The sequence below is a fragment of the Ranitomeya imitator genome, chromosome 6, assembly GCF_032444005.1.
Source record: "Ranitomeya imitator isolate aRanImi1 chromosome 6, aRanImi1.pri, whole genome shotgun sequence".
Classification (NCBI taxonomy): Eukaryota; Metazoa; Chordata; class Amphibia; order Anura; family Dendrobatidae; genus Ranitomeya; species Ranitomeya imitator.
The window spans coordinates 5340263-5347196 of record NC_091287.1 but is presented as its reverse complement, the minus strand read 5'-3'; the positions used below and the strand labels follow the sequence as shown (position 1 = coordinate 5347196).

Below are 6934 nucleotides of genomic sequence, written 5' to 3'. Positions count from 1 at the left end.
ATGTGGAAGCTGCAGCCTGTTCAGTGTGAATTGTACCCGGAACTGAACACTTCTCTTTGGTGTTGGAGGGTGCTGGAGATGGGCTGACGGTGACACTGATACTGGGGGGATGGTGCCTTGTCTGTGTGTGCAGTCTGATCTGGGGGAAAGGACTGTACTCTGGGGTGAGCCACACTGACATATGTGTGCTGATGGATGAGACCTTTGTGCCCAGAGAGGCAGGTTTGATTTAGGTTGCCTAATGCCTACCTGAGAACATGCATCCCTACACATTATTACAATCAGCTGCTCATTATAATATTATTGTAGTCACATGCTCATTATAAAATTGTTACAGTCACTTGATCATTATAACATTATAAAAATCACCTGCTCATTATCACATTTATTACAGTCACCTGCTCATTATAACATTATTATACTCTTCTGCACATTATAACTTTAATACAGTCGCTAAGCTCATTATTACAGTCAACTGTTTATTATAAGATTATTACAATCACCTCCTCGTTATCACATTATTACAGTGACTTAGCGCATTATAACATTACTACACTCACCTGCTTATTATAACATTATTACAGTCACGTGCTCATTATCACATTCATAAACATTTAGCAGACTCTGGAGTTGTGGTACATTATTCTACTGTTCAGAGACAGCGGCACAAATATGGCCTTCATGAAAAAGCCATCAGAAGAAAACCTCTCCTGCATCCTCACCATAAAATTCTGAATCAGAAGTATGAAAAGAACATCTAAACAACCCTGATGCATTTTGGAAACAAGTCCTGTAGACACAGAATTTCAGAGAACATGTCACCAACCATTCAGCATAGGGGTGGATCAATCATGTTTAGGGGTTTATTCTGCAGCCAATGACACGGGGAACATTTCATGGTTAGAGGGAAGAATGGATTCAATGAAACGTCAGCAAAAAAAATGGATGACTTCTACAAATGGATAAAGATCCTAAACGCACGTCACAATCCACAAAAGACAACCTCAAAAGTCGCAAGCTGAAGGATTTACAATGGCCCTCATAGTCCCCTGATCTGAATATCATTGAAAATCTGTGGAGAGACCTCAATATAGCAGAGGATGGAGGACGCCCCAGGAATCTCACAGAACTGGAGGAATTCTCCAAGGAAGAATGGAGGGAAATCCCTCAAACAAGAACTGAAAGACTCTTGTCTCGCTACAAAAAGTGTTTACAAGCTGTGATACTTGCAAAAGATGTTGTACTAAGTAGTAACCACACAGGGTGCCCACATTTTTGCATCAGCCCATTTTCCTTTTTTTTTAATTTTTAAAATTTAAAAGCTGAAAATATATTTTATTTTTTTCCTAAAATACAAAGGAAATGTCATGTGTAACTTTAGGCCTGTTAGGTCGGGGACACACTAGTGTATGGCATCGGATGCGATCTGCTAAAGACCCTTGGCTCCTGCTCTGCTGCGAGCGTGCGCTGAGTGTCGTGTGTCTGTGAGCCATTACCTCGCACAGAGATGATCGGAGCACGGAGGAGGCGGAGAAATGACTTTCTCCATCTTCTCCATTTCCGGTGTCGGTGTATAGCGCACCACACTCGGGTGATATCTGACTGCTGTGCGTTGTCACTGGCACCCATAGGGTTATAAGGCTGCAAGGGAGCCGATTCGGCATGAGAAAAGAATCGCAGATGGGAGCTGCCCCATAAATTAACATTGGGCCGAGTGCTGTGATCTTTTCTCGTATAGCACTCGTCCGTATTCTACGCTAGTGTGACCCCGGCCTTAGAGATCATTTCATCTTCAACTGCTTAACTTCACAATAACAGTCATTTTGACCAAGGGTGCTGAAACCTTTACATGCCACTATAAAATCACTATTCCACAGTCACCTGCTCATTATCGCATTTATTCCATGGCACTTTACATGTGAAAAAAGGGGCAAATATAGACAAATACATTAAACATGAGCAAAAAACAAGGCACACAGATACATAAGGAGGGAGGACCCTGCCCTCAAGGGCTCAGTTTGCAGGGGGTGGGTGAGGATACACTAGGAGAGGGTAGAGCTGGTTGTGCAGCGGTTCAGTAGGTTGAGGATCACTGTAGGTTGTAGGTTTGTCAGAAGAGTTGAGTCTTCGGGTTCTTTTTGAAGGTTTCTATGGTAGGCGCGAGTCTGATGTGTTGGGGTAGAGAGTTCCAAAGTATGGGGGAAGCACGGGAGAAGTCTTGGATGCGGTTGTGGGAAGAGGAGATAAGAGGAGAGTAGAGAAGGAGATCTTGTGAGGATCGGAGGTTGCGTGTAGGTAGGTACCGGGAGACGAGGTCACAGATGTATGGAGGAGACAGATTGTGGATGGCTTTGTACGTCTTAGTAAGGGTTTTGAACGGGAGTCTCTGGACAATAGGAAGCCAGTGAAGGGCCTGGCATAGGGGAGAGGCCGGGGAATAGTGGGGAGACAGGTGGATTAGTCGGGCAGCAGAGGGAGCAGCCACTGACATTGACGGACTGTTGGAGGGGTAGAGTGAGATGGGGGAAAGATGATGAATTCTGTTTTGTCCATGTTCAGTTGTAGAAAGTGAGCAAAAAAGAAATCAGAAATAGCACAGACATTGTGGGATTTTGGTAAGTAAGGAGGTGAGGTCAGGTCCGGATAGGTAGATCTGCGTGTCATCGGCGTAGAGATGATATTGCAAACCGTGGGATTCTATGAGCTGTCCCAGGCCGAAGGTGTAGATGGAGAAGAGTAGGGGTCCTAGAACTGAGCCTTGGGGAACACCGACAGACAGGGGGCGAGATGAGGAGGTGGTGTGGGAGAGGGAGACACTGAATGTCCGGTCTGTTAGATATGATGAGATCCAGGACAGGGCCAAGTCTGTGATGCCAAGAGATGAGAGAATCTGTAGCAGGAGGGAGTGGTCCACAGTCAGAAGACAGGTCCAGGAGAAGGTGGACACAGAAGTGTCGCTTGGTCTTGGCGGTTAGTATGTCATTGGTGACTTTAGTTAGGGCAGTTTCAGTTGAGTGATGGGGTCGGAAGCCAGATTGTAACCAGTCAAAGAGGGAGCAGGAGGAGAGGCAGGAGGACAGTTCAAGATGGACATGCTGTTCCAGCATTTTTGAGGCATAAGGGAGAAGAGATATTGGGTGATAGCTGGACACAGAGGATGGGTCGAAGGAGGGCTTTTTGAGGATCGGTGTGATCGAGGCATGTTTAAGGGATGAGGGAAAGACACCATTTGTAAGTGAAAGGTTGAAGAGGTGTGTTAGGGTTGGGATGAAGACTGTGGTGAGATTAAGGATGAGGTGGGACGGGAGCGGGTCAAGCGTGCAAGTGGTGAGGTGTGATCTTGACAGGAGGGTGGAGAGCTGATCTTCTGTCATGGTGGAGAAGTTAGTTTTGGAGGAACAGGATTGAGCAGCTAAGAAGACGGGCATTGGGGGCTGCTGGCCAAAGCTTTATCTGATTGTATCGATCTTTTGCTTAAAGAAAGAGGCAATGTCTTCATAGAAATGAGTAGAGGAGTAAAGGAGTAGAGAATTGAAATTGCTGAAAGCTGTCTAGGGTTGAGACTGGGAGGATATGAGAGCGAAAAAATAAGTTTGTTTTGCGGCAGTGAACATGGACTTGAAGCTGGCGAGGGACTGCTTGTATGTGATAGTGCTCGGCAGAACAGGATCTCTTTCATCTCTGCTCAGCAACCCTGGAAGCCCGTCTCAGTTCTTTGGCCAGGCTGGTCATCCAGGGCTGCCTGTTGATTGTATGAGTTTTGCTATGCATGAGGGGGGCGGTCGAATCAAGTGTCGCTGTTATTGTGGTGTTCTAAAAAGTGGCAGCAGCATCTGTTTCATGAAGGGAGGCTATGTCTGTAAGAGGGAGAAGGGACTCAGAGGGTGAGTGTAAATTGAGGTGTTTGAGATTTCTGCGAGGGAATTTGTGGAGTGGGGGTTGCACACTAAGAGAGGAGAGGGAAGAGAATGTCAGTAGGTTGTGGTCAGACAGGGGGAGGGGTGTGTTAATGAGATTAGTAAGGGAGCAGATCACATTATTACTGTTACCTGCTCATTATCACATTATTACAGTCACCTGCTCATTATCACAATCACCAGCTCATTATTACACTATTAGAGTCACTTGTTACAATATTCAGGATTCTGTTCCTCAGACCCTGTGACGCCGCTGCCTGTATCCATCTCCGATTTGAGTCTGGACACTGGTGAATGAGCGGCTGCAGCTAAACTCTGGCTGCCCTCTCTGCCTCCTGTGTCTCTATGCCTCCTCTGCCTCCTCTGGAGGACAGTGTCCCCTTCCTCTGGCGGATCTACCCATCCTGTTACACTGATCAGACAGAGATTGTTGGACATCTGGTGATTACACCATTAGATTATCCACTCATGGGATCACTGTGTGGACCCTCACACCTGCCCTCACCTTATCTCCTCGTCCTCAGAGCGTCTGTGCTGTGGCTGTAGGGACGCCGTCGATCATGGGGACCCAATGTGAGTGCGGAGCTTCTCTCCGGGCGCAGATCCTTTCTGATCCGTCCAATTACATCCAGATTGGGACAGAAGTTTAATCTTTTCTTTAGTGATTTTTGGCAGGTCAGACTGATCCCCTCTCCTGCGTCTCCACGACCTGCAGCCCCAGAGAAAAGAAAGTCACATGAAGGATACAGACACCGTGGTGGGGGAGGAGTGGGCACAGTGGCTCCGCATCCAAAATAGCCCAGGGGGTCGCTTACTGTGCACATTGCCTTTCATGTGGTGGAGCAGAAGGGAAGGAGGAAGCTCCAGAGATGGGCAGTGAGCAACATGGGCAGGACAGGTGCCCGGGAAGGGGGAGACGGCCAGCGACAGGCAGAAAAGTGACCGCAGGGCAAAAACACCACTCACAGAAGGCAGAATACCGCCATCACACTGCGGAGAGATGAATATAAGAATATAACTACTATAATACTGCCCCTATGTACAAGAATATAACTACTATAATACTGCTCCTATGTACAAGAATATAACTACTATAATACTGCTCCTATGTACAAGAATATAACTACTATAATACTGCCCCCTATGTACAAGAATATAACTACTATAATACTGCCCCTATGTACAAGAATATAACTACTATAATACTGCCCCCTATGTACAAGAATATAACTACTATAATACTGCCCCTATGTACAAGAATATAACTACTATAATACTGCCCCTATGTACAAGAATATAACTACTATAATACTGTCCCTATGTACAAGAATATAACTACTATAATACTGCTCCTATGTACAAGAATATAACTACTATAATACTGCTCCTATATACAAGAATATAACTACTCTAATACTGCCCCTATGTACAAGAATATAACTACTATAATACTGCTCCTATGTACAAGAATATAACTACTATAATACTGTCCCTATGTACAAGAATATAACTACTATAATACTGCTCCTATGTACAAGAATATAACTACTATAATACTGCCCCTATGTACAAGAATATAACTACTATAATACTGCTCCTATGTACAAGAATATAACTACTATATTACTGTCCCTATGTACAAGAATATAACTACTATAATACTGCTCCTATGTACAAGAATATAACTACTATAATACTGTCCCTATGTACAAGAATATAACTACTATAATACTGCTCCTATGTACAAGAATATAACTACTATAATACTGCTCCTATGTACAAGAATATAACTACTATAATACTGCCCCTATGTACAAGAATATAACTACTATAATACTGCTCCTATGTACAAGAATATAACTACTATAATACTGTCCCTATGTACAAGAATATAACTACTATAATACTGCCCCTATGTACAAGAATATAACTACTATAATACTGCCCCTATGTACAAGAATATAACTACTATAATACTGCTCCTATGTACAAGAATATAACTACTATAATACTGCTCCTATGTACAAGAATATAACTACTATAATACTGCCCCCTATGTACAAGAATATAACTACTATAATACTGCCCCTATGTACAAGAATATAACTACTATAATACTGCTCCTATGTACAAGAATATAACTACTATAATACTGCTCCTATGTACAAGAATATAACTACTCTAATACTGCTCCTATGTACAAGAATATAACTACTCTAATACTGCTCCTATGTACAAGAATATAGCTACTATAATACTGCCCCTATGTACAAGAATATAACTACTATAATACTGCTCCTATGTACAAGAATATAACTACTAGAATACTGCCCCTATGTACAAGAATATAACTACTATAATACTGCTCCTATGTACAAGAATATAACTACTATAATACTGCCCCTATGTACAAGAATATAACTACTATAATACTGCCCCTATGTACAAGAATATAACTACTATAATACTGCTCCTATGTACAGAATATAACTACTATAATACTGCTCCTATGTACAAGAATATAACTACTATAATACTGCTCCTATGTACAGAATATAACTACTATAATACTGCTCCTATGTACAAGAATATAACTACTATAATACTGCTCCTATGTACAGAATATAACTACTATAATACTGCCCCTATGTACAAGAATATAACTACTATAATACTGCTCCTATGTACAAGAATATAACTACTATAATACTGCTCCTATGTACAGAATATAACTACTATAATACTGCCCCTATGTACAAGAATATAACTACTATAATACTGCTCCTATGTACAAGAATATAACTACTATAATACTGCTCCTATGTACAAGAATATAACTACTATAATACTGCTCCTATGTACAGAATATAACTACTATAATACTGCCCCTATGTACAAGAATATAACTACTATAATACTGCTCCTATGTACAAGAATATAACTACTATAATACTGCCCCTATGTACAGGAATATAACTACTATAATACTGCTCCTATGTACAGAATATAACTACTAT

The 6934-nt window shown here is 42.2% G+C and overlaps 1 protein-coding gene across 1 annotated transcript in view; it reads right to left on the bottom strand.

Annotated features, from left to right (window-relative positions):
• The window catches only part of OBSCN (obscurin, cytoskeletal calmodulin and titin-interacting RhoGEF), a 655700-nt gene extending 651017 nt beyond the window's left edge, over positions 1 to 4683 (bottom strand). The window contains exon 1 of the mRNA XM_069730488.1: positions 4423 to 4683. The gene's annotated coding sequence lies outside the window, so the exon portion shown is untranslated. The remainder of the gene's footprint in view (positions 1 to 4422) is intronic.
• Between the last annotated feature and the right edge of the window lie 2251 nt (positions 4684 to 6934).